Source organism: Triticum aestivum, chromosome 3B, assembly GCF_018294505.1.
Source record: "Triticum aestivum cultivar Chinese Spring chromosome 3B, IWGSC CS RefSeq v2.1, whole genome shotgun sequence".
Taxonomy (NCBI): Eukaryota; Viridiplantae; Streptophyta; class Magnoliopsida; order Poales; family Poaceae; genus Triticum; species Triticum aestivum.
This window is the reverse complement of record NC_057801.1, coordinates 623,971,795-623,987,367: the sequence shown is the minus strand read 5'-3', so window position 1 is coordinate 623,987,367 and position 15,573 is coordinate 623,971,795.

Sequence of the window (15,573 nt, the reverse complement as noted above, 5' to 3'; positions counted from 1 at the left end):
GACAACTACTGCACCGAGCTTATCGACTTTGATGTCGCCAGCATCAGCCTCCCGTACAACACCATCCTCGGGTACCCGGCCCCGGCTCAGCTCATGGCGGCTACCCATTGTCGTATAACGGGTTCCGGCAGACCATCTAGATTCGAACACTGGGGTGCGCGCGGAGATTTCGCCCTCTTCCTACCTGCACCTCACCACCTCGATAGGATCTAAGCTATGAAAAGAACAACACGAGAGACACGGGGTTTATACTAGTTCGGGCCACCATTGTGGTGTAATACCCTACTCTAGTTTGTGGTGTGGTGGATTGCCTCTCGGGCTGATGATGAATAATACTAGGAAGAACAACCTCGCGAGGGTCTGTTCTTGGCTGGTGCGATGAACTGCTAGGGGGAGTTCAGTCGCTTCTCTTTCTCTCTGGTTGATCTCTCGATGATGATCTCGATGCCTCTACCCTGGGGGTGGCTAGCCCTATTTATAGGCAAAGGCCCTGGGCCTCTTCCCAAATATTGAGCGGGAAGGGCGCCAACAATTGGCCATTTTGAAGGGGAACATCTAGTACACTTATCCTGACTAAAGTTGGTCCTCGCCTCCTAAAGGCTCTGATGGTGACACCGGCTTGGGCTCCACGATGACCTCCATCCTGCCGTTCTGCTGGTCTTGGTCTTGTTGCACCGAAATGGCTGCCTTTGCTTGATGCTCTTGCCCGCGCTTGCTCCCTATACACCAAAGAGGAAACAAGGACTCTATGCAGGCCGGCACCCTCCTGGCTTTGGTCGTCATGGCTTGCATCATTGGCACCTCGCGAGGTACCCCGCCTTGATCTCTCCGCCTCCTCGTGAGCCAGCCTGATGAGGCCGTGCCTGAGGAAGCTTCCTGTTGCCCGCCCCGCGAGGCTTGGCCCCTCGCGAGGGTCTTGAGCTTGTGCTGATGAAGATGGGCCATGCTGGGCCGCCCCTTGAGCCACGCCACAGGCCGCAAGCAGGCAAGTCTGGGGACCCCCGTTCCCAGAACGCCGACAGTAGCCCCCGGGACCAAGGCACGCCCGGACTTGGCTGAGCCGAGAAGCGAAGGAGCAAGTGCGAAGCGCCACGGGCCCTAACAGCCTGCGGCCTTGGGAGCCGTGTGGAGGTCGATTGGACATGGGCAGCTCCGCTCCCCCATGACGCCTCGGCGAATGCACGAACTGACAAGTCCGTGCATGCAAAAACTGGTCATAATTACCTGTGATCGTGGAGGCCAACAGTTGGCCTCCTCCGGCTATAACTACGGAGCGGCGCGAGCCATTCCAGTCCATCTTCCTCTGCTACTCCTCCTCTTCCTCATCTTCGCCATTGCTCTGCATCACACTGATGGCACCCATCCGCCGGTTCTCCACAGAGGAGAAGGGAAAGGCCCCCGAGAGGGTCCTGACCCGCTTCGAAGAAACGGTTGGTCCTCTGCCGCCAAGATGACGGTGCGCGACAGGAGGTGTCGAGCCCTTGGTGCGAGCGGCCACTGCCAGGGTTCCCGCTGCCCTTGTACACCCACCTTGAAGGCCCCGCAGGAGTTGATGTCGAGCGCCGTGGGTGACGCCGCCGTCGGCGCCGGCGGGTCACGGCGGTGCGTGTTGTCCCTCCTGGACTTCACGCCGACGGCTCCTTCCGAGAGTTTGTGCTTCACGCTGCCATGCCTCCTCGATCTTGGATTCGCCTTCTTCCTTCTCCTTCGAGATTTCGCCGAGGGGGCCTTTCAGGCTCTGGCTGTAGCACGCCGACTGCCGACTCCTACGACCGAAGCGGACGTCGAAGTCGTCGCTCCAGGCAAGGTCTTCATGACCCGGGGTTGGGGCGAGATCGCCCGGGTCTGCCGATCAGAGGGGGCCCTCGTGATCCACCTGGATTACTATGGCGCCTCCTTGATGCTCTTCAAGGTCTTCGGCGAGGAAGGACGCCGGCTGGAGTGCTCCCCTAGAGGCAACGGCCGTAGCTCCGGAGCGGCGAGGACTAGGCCTGCCGCCCGCCCTTCCAGCAGCTCTTCTGATGACGGCGGACGCCTCGAAAGATCCAGCGACTCCTCCAAGATCCTTCTGAATCCGGCAACGAGCGACGACAGCTACGAGCCTCCAAGCTCGCGCCGTGCCCGGGGCAGGGCCAGCTCGCCCGGCAGCCGACACTGTTGATGATGGCGTCTGCCGCCATGGTTCCTGTAGTTAGGACTCCTTAGGATACGCATCTTTTGTCCCTGTGAGGAGCCAAGAACACACCCCGTGGGGGCTTGTAAGGTGTCTGTAGTCCCTTTTGTTAATATGATCCTTATCATGAAGCGGTGAGATGCTCATCCCGCCTTAGCTTAGTTCCTCCTTTCGAACCTCGCGAGGGCTTGATGCTCTGCGCCGACAGGTCCCGGTCCCAAGGCAAGCTTCAGCCGTCGCTGGTATGCTAGGTCGCGATGCCGTGGTCAAGGCCAGGAGGTGAGCGGCCTGGGGTCCAGTAAGAGCCCCTGAGTCGCGATGCTCAAGAGATCCCCTTTAGCGCTCAAGCAGCCATCGTCCGGTGAGAAAGGAGTGTGATGTTGCTAACATGGTATTGCATTGGATGCGGGGACGATGCTGCGATAGCTAGTGTTTCCGGAGGGTGACTTATCTCGTGAGTTAGGAATTGCTTCCTGGTGCGGCGCTAGGTCCGCGCATTGACCAGCGAGGGATCGCCTAGCGAGGTCCCCGCGTGCCTCTTCCCTCTCGCCTTTGCTCCCCTTTCTGCTCTACGTCCTCGGGTCCCGGCCCTCGAGCGGGTCGCAGCCGTCGCTGGTTTGCCAGGTCGCGATGCCATGGACAAAGCCAGAAAGTGAGGACTGGAGGGCCAGTAGGAGCCCTGAGTCGCGATGCTCAGGTACCCCCCCTTTAACGCGCAAGCTGTTCGCGCGGATGAGAGTGAATAGGATGCTGCGAGGGCCTCGCCTGGCACCGTTCCTTGAAAGGATCCTGCAGGCCCATCACAAAAAGAACAAGAGTCCGCTATGACAAGCGGCGGTCAGCCGTTAGTTGCTTTGGAGAGGAGACGAGGCACTGAAGGCCTAACGAGGTGTATCTGCGCTCCCGTAAGCCAGCGCGGGACTCACGGGGCCCTACCTCAAGGCGGGTTGCGCCTGGCACTGGGCCTTGACTTGTGATGTGTTCCTGCAAATTTGGCTAGATGCCGACGCTCTACGTCCTCGGGTCCCGGCTCTCGAGCGGGTCTCAGCCGTCGCTGGTTTGCCAGGTCGCGATGCCGTGGACAAAGCCAGAGGGTGAGGGATGGAGAGCCAGTAGGAGCCCTGAGTCACGATGCTCAGGTACCCCCCCCCCTTTAACACGCAAGCTTGGTTAGATGTCGACGCTCTACGTCCTCGTGTCCCGGCTCTCGAGCGAGTCTCAGCCATCGCTGGTTTGCCAGGTCACGATGCCGTGGACAAAGCCAGAGGGTGAGGGCTGGAGAGCTAGTAGGAGACCTGAGTCGCGATGCTCAGGTACCCCCCTTTAACTCGCAAGCTTGGTTAGATGACGACGCTCTACGTCCTCGGGTCCCGTATCTTGAGCGGGTCTCAGCCGTCGCTGGTTTGCCAGGTCGCGATGCCGTGGACAAAGCCAGAGGGTGAGGGTTGGAGAGCCAGTAGGAGCCCTGAGTCGCGATGCTCAGGTACCTCCCCTTTAACGTGCAAGCGGCTGACATGAAGGAAGAAGAGGTGTCGTGGACAGGCATCAAATAACAAGCATGATGGGTCTAATGCATGGCCCGAAAATAAACGCAAGAGGGGTACATGCCGCTGGGTCTGACCCAAGCGACTTGGGGATGATGCAGCCCGAGGGGCGCCCCCAACAAAGTAAGCTAGGAACATAGAGTAAAAAAGGGGATACATGCCGCAGGGACGGACCCACGTGGCCTGGTAATAATGCAGCCCTGGGGGCGCTCCCAGCTGGAAACGAAACTTGAAGGATGTCACATGATAGCGTAGAAGACGAAGGGGTGTTGAAGTAGCGGACGTCGTGGCCTGCGAAAGCCGATCTCACGAGCCCCCAGGCCCAGGAGCCCCGGGAGGCTCTGGAGGCGCTGGTGGCTCCTCATAGACCATCTCCATCTCCACCAGGGCTGTGGAACGCCTGGCCTCCTGAGCCTCCAGGATGCTCCTCATGAGGCGCTAGTACGTGGCAGCCGCGTTAAGTAGGCCGTAGGGCATGCGAATGTAGCTGTGGGGTGGGCCTTCGTAGCGCCCCGTGCGAGAGGGCCAGAAGCGCTCCTGAGAGGCGGCTCGGTTGAGCCCTGGGATGTCGATGCAGACGCGCAGCCCACCATCCTCGCCTGGATGGGGAGCTGCGGCTGGTAAGCGGCGGCTGCCACTCATGACCCTTGACTCCTGCAACTCCTGCGTGATCTGACTGACGAACTCCTGAGGGTTTAGCCCTCCTTGCCTTGCTCCTTCCTGAGGGAAACGTGCTCTGAAACATGCCTCCAAGTGGTGCCCAAGCGCCTCCCTCATGACCTTAGCAAGGTCGGTGGCCCTCCAGGGGGGAGCCCCCGAGCCCTGCTTGAGGAGGTCACCGGGCGCGCCTTCCTATGCGACAGAAGGAGGTGCCCCCTGAGCAGGCGCAGACCTCGAGGGGCCTGCCTCCTGAGGGGTCGGTCCTGGTGATGTCTTCTTCTTCTTGGGAGCGGTCTCAGGGAGCCTCCCGCTCCCGCGATCTGGGTCTTCAAGTGATGCAGCCAGAAAAGCTCGCTCCAGGGAGCACACTACGTCTCTTTCTTCACAAGGCACCGTAATGACTCCGCCGCTTCCTAGCATCTTGAGGACGTTGTAGCCATGATGAGTCACGGCCATGAACTTGGCGAGAGCTGGGTACCCGAGGATGGCGTTGTATGGTAGGAGAATGTGGGCTACGTCGAAGTCGATGAGCTTGGTGCGGTAGTTGTTGCGCGCCCCGAAGGTGACAGGGAGGCGGACCTGCCCAATTGGAACTGTGGAGCCATCGGTGACTCCTGAGAAAGACTTGGTTGGCTAAAGTTGATCGTAAGGCACTTGGAGATTGTTGAACGTCTCTACGGACAGGATGTTGAGCCCTGCCCCGCCGTCGATGAGGGTCCTGGTGACTTGCATGTTGCTGATAACTGGGGAGCAAAGCATCGGGAGGACTCCGGCTGTGGCCGCGCACTTGAGCTGATCCGCTGAGCTGAACGTGATGGTGCACGCCGACCACCTGAGGGGGTGCATGGCTTCGAGCTTGGGGATGACTGCATTCACTTCGCGGGCGAACTGCTTGAAGATGCGTTGAGAGGCTGGGGCTTGAGCTCCGCCCAGGATGCAGGCGATTGCACGCGGCTCCTGGAAGCCCCCAGCCCCCTCGTCCTGATGATGGTCCTCAGTTCTCCTTGGCTGCGGCGGCAGTGGAGGGAGGCCTGCGTTTCCTTGCGGACGATCCTCGCGAGGCTAATCCCTCCAGTCTCCCTTGCGAGGCTGACCCTGTCAGCGATCCTCGCGAGGTCGGTCACGCCACCCTTGGCGAGGGCCGCGGTCTTCCCGGCGTCCTGCGTTTCTTCCACCTCGGTCGTAGCCTCGATCATTGCGGTCGGGGCGTCGGCCGATCCTCCCTTCTCGCACGGCTTGGAGCTCTTGACATTCGTTGGTGTTGTGGGTGTGGAGGTCGTGGTACACACAGTACCGGCTGCCCTTGAAAGACTCAGGATGATCTCTGCCCCGCTTGGTGTCTGGTTCTGCCGCGAGCACGGCAGCCCCCTTGCGCTTCATGTTCTTGGCCTTGGATTTCTTCTCTTCTGGGTCTACGGCTGGCAGCTCGAGGAGGGAAAGGCGCCCTTCCTCAGCCCTGGCGCACTTGGTCGCCAAGTTGAACAGCTCCAAGGAAGTGCACAGATCTTCATGCATCGCCAGCTCCTCCTTCATCTTGACGTCACGCACACCGTCGGAGAAGGCTGAGATGATGGCCTCCTCGGTCACCTTGGGAATCTTGAGATGTGCATTGTTGAAGCGCTGGATGTACTTCTGCAGGGTCTCTCCTGGCTGCTGCTTGATTCAGTGCATGTTGCTCACGGCAGGTGGCCGTTCGCGAGTACCTTGGAAGTTGGCCATGAAATGGGTGCGCATCTCGTCCCAGGAGCCAGGTGCGGGCCCCATCCTTGAGTGCCATGGGAAACCAGTTCGCCATGACCTTCTCGTCCCCGTTGGCGGCTTCGATGCCCAACTCCTAGAGCTGGAGGAACTCCGCAGGGTCGGTCGTGTCGTCGTAGCGAGGAGGCAGGTCTGGCTTGAACTTGCAGGGCCACGTGACGCTGCTCAGCTCGGTGGTGAAGGCGAGGCAGCCCACTGTGGCCACGGGAGGCCTTGGGTGACGAAGATCTTGGCCTTGCGGGTCTCCGTGCGCTACGGCTGGGAGCAGCACGGGATCTTGGTGTGCTGGAACAGGAGCGTGGTCATGACGAGCCGGAGCAGGGAGCACTCGAGCAGCTTCTTGGGGGCGAGGGACCTCTTGACAACTCCGCTCTTGCTGCGCTGGCGCCGGACGGAGAGGGTTCCGCCCAGGGGCCACGCGCCTTGGGGCCAGGGCACCTTCTTGAGGGGGAGGCGGCTGAGGCACCCTCGGAGCTTCATCGCCTGCGCGGGGCGGGGCGCGGTGCAGCAAGATGGACGGTGCAGGGGAGCCCCCTGCGACGCGGACGAGCTTGGCGATGCGGTCGACCCACTCTTCATAGACATCGTCGACTCGGCGGTAGCGCTGGAGCTCGTTCTCCGCGATGAGCGCAGCTCGAGCCTCCATGGCCGCGCGGGGCGCGCGGGACGAAGAACCAGCCGGGGCGAGTGAGGGAGTACCAGTGCGGCCGTCACGCCTCATGGGCGGGTGCTGGGACGATGCTTGCTGCTCGTTCCCCACCGGGCCGGTGGCGGCATTGACGGCAGGCGACGGGGAATGGCGGGGGCGGCCACTGATAGGGGCCGTCTGGGCGACGCAGGAGGAGAGAGCGGCTCGGCACTCAGCGCGGGCCTGACGAGCGTCCGACATGGATGCGATGGTCGGTGAAGAACAGGGCGGCGGAAGAAGAATTCTGGCGCACCCCTACCTGGCGCGCCAAATGTCGGATTTCGGGTTCCGGCAGACCCCCTAGATTTGAACACTCGGGTGCGCACGGAGATTTCGCCCTCTTCCTACCTGCACCTCACCGCCTCGCTATGATCTAAGCTATGAAAAGAACAACACAAGAGACACAGGGTTTATACTAGTTCGGGCCACCATTGTGGTGTAATACCCTACTCTAGTTTGTGGTGTGGTGGATTGCCTCTCGGGCTGATGATGAATAATACAAGGAAGAACAGCCTCGCGAGGGTCTGTTCTTGGCTGGTGCGATGAACTTCTAGGGGGAGTTCAGTCGCTTCTCTCTCTCTTTGGTTGATCTCTCGATGATGATCTCGATGCCTCTACCCTGGGGGTGGCTAGCCCTATTTATAGGCAAAAGCCCTGGGCCTCTTCCCAAATATTGAGCGGGAAGGGCGCCAACAATTGGCCATTTTGAAGGGGAACATCTAGTACACTTATCCTGACTAAAGTTGGTCCTCGCCTGCCAAAGGCTCTGGTGGTGACGCCGGCTTGGGCTCCATCCTGTCGTTCTGCTGGTCTTGGTCTTGTTGCACTGAAATGGCTGCCTTGGCTTGATGATCTTGCCTGCGCTTGCTCCCTATACACCAAAGAGGAAACAAGGACTCTACGCAGGCCGCACCCGCCTCGCGAGGTACCCTGCCTTGATCTCTCCGCGTCCTCGCGAGCCAGCCTGATGAGGCCATGCCTGAGGAAGCTTCCTGTTTCCCGCCCCACGAGGCTTGGCCCCTTGCGAGGGTCTTGAGCTTGTGCTGATGAAGATGGGCCATGCTGGGCCGCCCCTTGAGCCACGCCGCAGGCCGCAGGCAGGCAAGTCTGGGGAGCCCCGTTTCCAGAATGCTGACACCCATCCTGCCTACAACCTCATGAAGATGCCAGGGAGCAACGACGTCCTTACCATGGCTGGTGACACCAAGGAGGCCCTGATGGCCCTCCGACTTGCCTTCAGGGCCGCAGCAGCGGCAGCCCGGTCGACGAAGCCGCCCCGGGGGCTAAGGTGGGCCGCACTGGCAAAAAGAAGCAGTTGTTCACCCAAGATCAAGCTGAAAAGAACCAAGTGCCGGTCGAGGAGGATGGATCCTCGGGAGCCACCTTCAGCATTGGCGCCAACCTCGATCGGGACTAGGAGGAAGCATTGGTGAAGTTACTGTGCGCAAACAAGGAGGTGTTCCCCTAGGAACCCAAGCAGCTGGTAGGGGCACCAAGAGGTGTGATCGAGCATCACTTAATGGTGTGCCCCAATGTGCGTCATGTGAAGCAGAAGGTGCGGCGATAGTCCACAGAGAAGTAGTCCTTCATCATGCAAGAAACTCAGAAGCTAGAAGCAGCGGTTGTGATCCGCGAGGTCCGGTACCCGGAATGGCTGGCAAACCCCGTCATCATGCCGAAGGAAGGAGGAAAGGAGCGCATGTGTGTTGACTTCACCAACCTAAACAAAGCCTGCCCCCAGGACCCATTCCCGCTTTCGCGCATTGACCAGGTCGTCGACTCCACCGCCGAGTGTGACCTGCTGTGTTTCCTGGACGCGTTCTCGGGCTACCACCAGATCAAGATGTCGGTGGAAGATGTGGACAAAACGGCCTTCCTAACCCCGTGCGGGGTGTACTGCTACACCTGCATGCCATTCGTATTGCGTAATGCGGGGGCAACCTTCCAGCGGCTGATGCACATCGCCCTAGGCCGACAGCTAAGGAGGAACGCAGAGGCCTACGTCGATGACATCATGGTAAAGTCTTGGGAAGCAGGAACCCACATTCAGAACCTACAAGAAACCTTCACTAGCTTGCGCCAGGTAGACCTGCGGCTCAACCCAGAGAAGTGTGTGTTTGGTGTCCCTTCTACCAAGCTGCTGGGCTTCCTCGTATCACAACGAGGGATCGAGGCCAACCCAAAGAAGGTCAAAGCGATAGAAGACATGAGCCTGCCGCAAACTCTGAAGGAAATGCAGAAGCTCACGGGCTACGTGACCTCGTTGGGGCGCTTCATCTCCAAGCTGGGGGAGCGCGCCTAGCCGTTCTGCAAAATGATGAAGAAGAAGGGCTCGTTCGAGTGGACCCCTGAGGTCGACCTGGCATTTCAAGACCTCAATAGATACTTGACCAGCCCGCCGGTAATGGTAGCCCCTTGTCCTCTCGGGCCCTTGGTGCTCTACCTATCAGCCACACCCCACTCCACCAGTGCGGTGCTGGTGGCCCTCACACAAGAGCACCAGGTCAAGGGCCTGCCAAGTGGAACCACCAAGCCGAACGAGGCAGCACAACACCAAGGAGATGCTCCCGAGGCAGCAGCTGCCCTGGCAAGTCATCAAGCCCCTAAAGCCGGAGATCCACAAGAAGCTCCTGAACCCCAGGGAGCCAAGGAATCCACCAGCACTCCCGCCCTCCTCGAGCACCCGGTGTACTTCGTCAGCATGGTGCTACAAGATGCGAGAGCACGATACCCCAAGCCTCAGAAGCTCTTGCTCGCGCTCCTGGTGGCCTTGAGTAAGTTGCGCCACTACTTCCAGGGTCACGCCATCAAGGTCGTCTCGGTTTACCCGCTGGAGAGAGTGCTCAGGACCCCTATTGCTGCGGGAAGAGTTGCCGAATGGAACATCGAGCTACAAGCGTTTGACTGGGAGTTCAGCACAACCAGAGTCATCAAGGAAGTGACGCCCGGAGCTCGAAGCAGGCGAGGACCGATCCCTCTCGCCAGGAAGTGACGCGCCAGATGGCTAGGTCAAGTACTTCAACGGCGCGTTCACACGACAGGGCGCAGGGATTGGAGCTATGCTCATCTCGCCCACTCAGGACAAGCTTTACTACGCCATGCAGCTCTGCTTCCAGCGGGGCGAGAAGGTCTCCAACAACATCGCAGAATACGAGGGCCTCATCACCGGCCTTAAGGTTGTGGTGGCCCTCGGGGTGAAACGCCTCACCATTAGGGGCGACTCGCAGGTCCTCATCAACTTCTCCAATAACGTGTATGAGCCGAAGGATGAGCACATGGAGGCATACCTCACAGAGGTACGGAAAATAGAGAAGCCATTTTTGGGCCTGGAGCTACAACACGTGCCTCGTGGAACCAACAAGGAGGCCGATGACATCGCCAAGAGGGCATCCAGGCGCCTGCCCTAGGATCCCAGCGTCTTTGAGGAACGACTCTTAAAGCCTTCGGCAGCACCTCCGCACGTGGAACCGGGGCCACCTCAGGAGGAACTCCCCCAACCACCGGCCTTGGTAGCCCCCGCCTGCGGCCCGACCTCGAGAGAACGCCTTCTTGTAGCGCTCGAGCCTCAGGAGGGGTGCTGGACCGAGGAGTTCAAGGCATACTTGGTGCAAGGAGCGCTACCAGAGAAGGAAGAGGACGTAGAGTGCGTAGCCCGAAAAGCTACGACATACTGCATTCAGGACGGTGAGGTTTACAGGAAATGATCAAATGATGTTTCTTTGCGGTGCACCTCCAGGAAGTAGGGGAACGAGCTGCTGACTGACATACACGCCGGGGACTACGGGCATCACTCGTCATCGTGCACCTTGGTCAGCAAGGCGTTTCACAGCGGTTTCTACTGGCCCATGGCGCTCAACGACACAGCCGAGTTGGTGAGATCCTGTGAGGCCTGCCAATTCCATGGCAAGCAGATTCACCAGCCAGCTCAAGGCCTCCACACTATCCCACTCTCCCAGCCATTCATGGTCTGAGGGCTGGATATCCCGGGTCCTTTCCCTCGAGCGCCCAAGGGCTACCGCTACCTCTACGTAGCCATCGACAAGTTCACCAAGTGGGCGGAGGTGGAAGCCGTCCGTACCATCCCGGCCGGGTCCGTGGTCAAGTTCATCAAGGGTCTCGTAAGCCGGTTTAGGGTCCCCAACCACATCATCACCGACAATGGCTCGCAGTTCACTAGCAACCTCTTCAAGACGTATTGCGCTAACCTTGGGACGCAGATTTGCTATGCTTCAGTAGCACACCCCAGGAGCAATGGCCAGGCTGAGCGCGCCAACACAGAGGTCTTAAGGGGACTTAAGACTAGGACCTTCAAGAAGAAGCTCGAGGCCTGCGGCAGGGGCTGGCATGACGAGCTCCAGTCTGTGTTGTGGTCCATCCGCACCACCGCCGCCAAGCCCACAAGCGAGACCCCGTTCTTCCTCGTCTACGGAGCAGAAGCGGTTCTCCCTCATGAGGTCAAGCATCACTCCACACGGGTCCTGGCATTCGATAAGATGCAGCAGGATGCCATGCGGGGGATGGACCTCATGCTGGTGGAGCAACACCGCCGGGAAGCCTCACTCCCAGCGGCAAGGTACCAGCAGGCGCTGTGGCGGTACCACTGTCACAATGTCTGCTCCAGGACACTAAAGGTGAGTGATCTCGTCCTGAGGCAGGTGCTCTGCAGGGAAGGGCTGCATAAGCTCTCACCCATGTGGGATGACCCGTTTCGGATTGCCCACGTCTCTAGGTCTCGCGCCGTGCGCCTGGAGACACAGGACGGGATCCCCATCCAGAATGCCTGGAACATCCAGCACCTCCGGAAGTTCTACCCATGAAGCCAGGCCCAATGCCTGTGTAGCAAGGCTCAGTGCATGTGAAGGTCTCCGCTCGTGACACTCTCACGTAATAATGAGTGGGGATGTACATGCCCCGGAGTCTTCGGAGTGCCGCCCTCGGGCCTCGGGTGCTCCCTCCCACGTCCTAGTGGTAGCACTTAGCTCCGCACTGATGAGAAGACTAGACTAGGTACTAGACGTGGCTGTTCATTTGCTTTCTGTATTTGGTTTGCAACCCCTTTCTATGGAATTTGGAGTTATGGTTCTTCCTATCGATTGCTTGGTTGGGCTTGCCTTCTTTTTCTACTTTTTCACTCGTTCCTCGTTTTATGTTTGGGAAGGCGGCAGTTGCCCGACGCTCTTGCTCGCGCGCCTTACACGGGGGCTGGGCAGATGTGCACCGCTGGGCTAGCCCAACCGCGGACACGCCTCGCCATAGCCCTGTTGCTCAAGAGCTCCGACTCTCCTAATCTTCGCAAGGCACCCTCGATTGAGCTTGTGCTTGGTGCGCCCCTCCTAAGTCCGTGCCCCACGGGTACCGCGATGCGGTGCAATAGGCCATACTAGCTCATGACCGAGGCCTCGCGCAAGAAAGGATAAGCACACAACGAATGACTTAACAAATTTACAGCCCTACGATAACTCCTGAGGTCAACGGCTCCTGAGCCAGCGGCTAGGAGATATCATCAGCACTCAGAAGGCGCCCCACGAGACGTGAAACTACCCTAGGCACACCAAGATAAGTTACCCTCCTACGCCAACATGAAGCACAAGCGCCACAACATAGGGATGATAAGCATAACATAGCAACTTGAAAACCACGGTTCGTTTCACGCCCCTCGAGGGCCGCATACTTCTCTATTTTGAAGCGCAGAAAGGAACAAAAGGACAAACAAAAGCAGCACGTGCACCCACAGTGGCTCAGGAGGGCTGGCCTCGGCGCCCCCTAGATTTAGCCAGAGCCCTCCTCGCACTTCACTGGGGCGCGACGACGACATGACCCACCGCCGTCCTCAAAGTGGGCATGACGAAGTGGCGGTTGATCGTAGCCGCCGCTGCTGGAGCTGTTGCTGGAGGAGGAGCCGCCATAGCTAGATGAACTGTGGATGGCACCAAGGGCAAGCTCACCCTCATCCTTGTCACGACCGTCGCCAAGGCTGAGCACCTCGCCTCCATCGTTGTCCTCATGGAAGCACCCGACGCGGCGACCATCTTCCCCAAACACCCTCATGACGAGGGTCGCATCGCTGTCGTACTTGAAATGGAGGGTGCACCGCCTGCCCAGACGGCGAGCGCAGGCAAATGTCTTCCAACCACGGGCCAAGGCCACGTTCCCCGCGGAGGAGACCTCCACCGCGACCCACGAAGCCTTCCTATAGCAGTTGTCGGCCTGCAAGCAGAGGCCGCCATGACCCGTGGCCGGCGAAGGAGCACAGAAGCTGAAGCCAGGTGCCGGCCAGGTTCCCCGCCCACACGATGAACTCCGGCGGCACCTCCGCTGAGTGGAAGCACGGCCGGGGAGGCCGCACAACCTTGGCGCACCTCCCCTCTCGGGCAGGACTGTCGCATCCCGAACGGCTTCTGCTGTGAGGAATGACACCACCACGGCTGCCAGGGGTGGCGCTAGACCCCGGAGAGGTCCGCCCGCACCCACAAGGGGCCACAGCGGGGGTCGCGACATGTTTGCGGGGGCGACCGTGTCCCCTCTTTGGCGGTGGCGAGTCAGACCCCTCCTGGCGGGCCTTCCTTTCTCTGCGGCAGAGAACCTCTTCGCCGAGTGTCGCTGCCAAGTAGAGGAGCAAGGAGGAAGAGGAAGCGAGTGGGGTGGAGGAAGAGATGGGCAACGGGGGTTCCGCCCCTCTCCTCATTTATAGCCAGAGGGAGGACAACCACCTGCCTCCATGATCGCAAGTAATGATGATCCTTTTTGCATGCAGCAGGGACTCGTCAAGTCAGGGCAGTTGCCGAGGTAGTGTGGGGAAGCGGAGATGCCCACGTCCAATCAGTCGCATCGCGTTAATCAAGGCGGCAAGCTATTAGGGCCCGCAGTGCTTCGCACTTTCCCTTTGGCTTCGCCTCGAAGCCAAGTACGAGCGCGCCTTGGGCCCGGGGGCTACTGTCGGTGTTCTGGGAATGGGGGTCCCCAGACTTGCCTGCCTACGGCCCAGGGCGTGGCTCGCCTAGCGGCCTGGTACAACCCATTTTCATCAATAAACACTCAAGACCCTCGCGAGGTGCCAAGCCTCGCGAGGAGGACGACACAAGACCTCCTCAGGGGCAGCCTCTCTAGGCTGGCCGCGAGGACCGGAGATATCTATGCAAGGGGAACCTCGCGAGGAGCACATGACGTGAGCCGTGACGACCAAGGCCAGGCGGGCACCAGCAGGCACGGAGTACAAGTTTCCTCTTTGGTGCTAAGGAGGCAGGCACAGGCGAGGAGTCCCGAGGTGTCAAGCAAAGGTTTCCATATCGGTGCAACAAGACCAAGACCAGCAGGACGGTAGGGCGGAGGTCATAGTGGAGCCGGGACGATGTCACCGCCAGGTCCTTTGGCAGGCGAAGACTACTTTTGTCAGGATAGCTTGTACTAGCTGTCCCCCTTCAAACTTGGCCGTTGTGGGATCCCTTCCCGCCTGCTGTTTGGGAAGAGGACCAGGGCCTCTATAAATAGGACTATTCACCACCATAGGAAGGGATTGACTCATCCCCATCAGCAAGCCTAGGACGAGGGATCCGAACCTTAGCCAGCTAGCCAAGCACAAGAGCACCTCTCCTCCTGAGGCTGTTCTTCCCTTGTACTTGTTCACCCCGAGCCTACAAGGCAATCCACCACGCCACACTGGAGTAAGGTATTACACCACAACGGTGGCCCGAACCAGTATAAACCCTCGTGTACTGTGTTCTTCGAGTTCATCGAGCTAGGCCGTGGATCATTGAGCGAGCGAGCTAGCAAGGGAGAGTGAGATCTTCTTGCACACCCTAGTGTTCGAACCTCAAGGGTTTGCCAGAACCCGTAATCCGACACAAGCCCTTACAAAATTACTTCTGTTATAGATATGTGTCAAAGAAAACCTTGTGTGGTTTGTTCCGCCCCTGCTGCACTATGTTCCACCCTAGCTTAGCTGCTCCAACGATGGAAGGGTTCACCACAGCAGGGGTCCGCTCTCCAGACTATCTTTCGCTGCCTCAGATCTTCTTCCCCGCCACCGGCAGCCACGACAACTACATTACCATCATCAACTAAGAAGATGACCTTGAGGACTACATGGGTCCGCAAGAGAGGTCGCACTCTTTCGTGTCTTCTTACATTATGCATCGCTTAATATGATGACATGCTAGTTTATCATCTTGTTCACCTATTAGAGTCTGAGTCAGGTCCAAACTAATGCCGAAACTTAGTTTTTAAATGGTTGTGGGGTACATATTGGGGCAGAAATCAGTACTATCTGTCTACTATCTGGTTAATCTCGGGTGTCTACTATGAGTTTCATGTTGGGTGCAAACAAACATTAAAGGAGCCATTATCTGTATTTTTTAACTAAAGCTATTATTTGCCCGCTATCATTGGTTTTGGATCTATCCATAGTTTGCTACCATCACTCTGGATTTGTGCATGCACTCCTTACATAATCTCACTATGTTTTATTCCTATGCATGTCAGTTATTGTACACAATGAAACTGAACATGTAGAGCGAAAGAGACGAGCCTTGCATGGAAATAAAATTTCATGCAGACATCGCTCCATGGTGGGTGCAAAGGCAGCCCCCCTCCACCCATTTTGGATTGTAATCAAGAGGAAGATAACTATTCTGAGGGGGATTCAGAAGGAGAAGACCACTCCTATTTACCCCCTAAGGTCTTCGCTCTAACTTGGCATGCTGATGTTGGTAATATCATGCATATGATGCCTTGCATTCCTTACTTTATACATC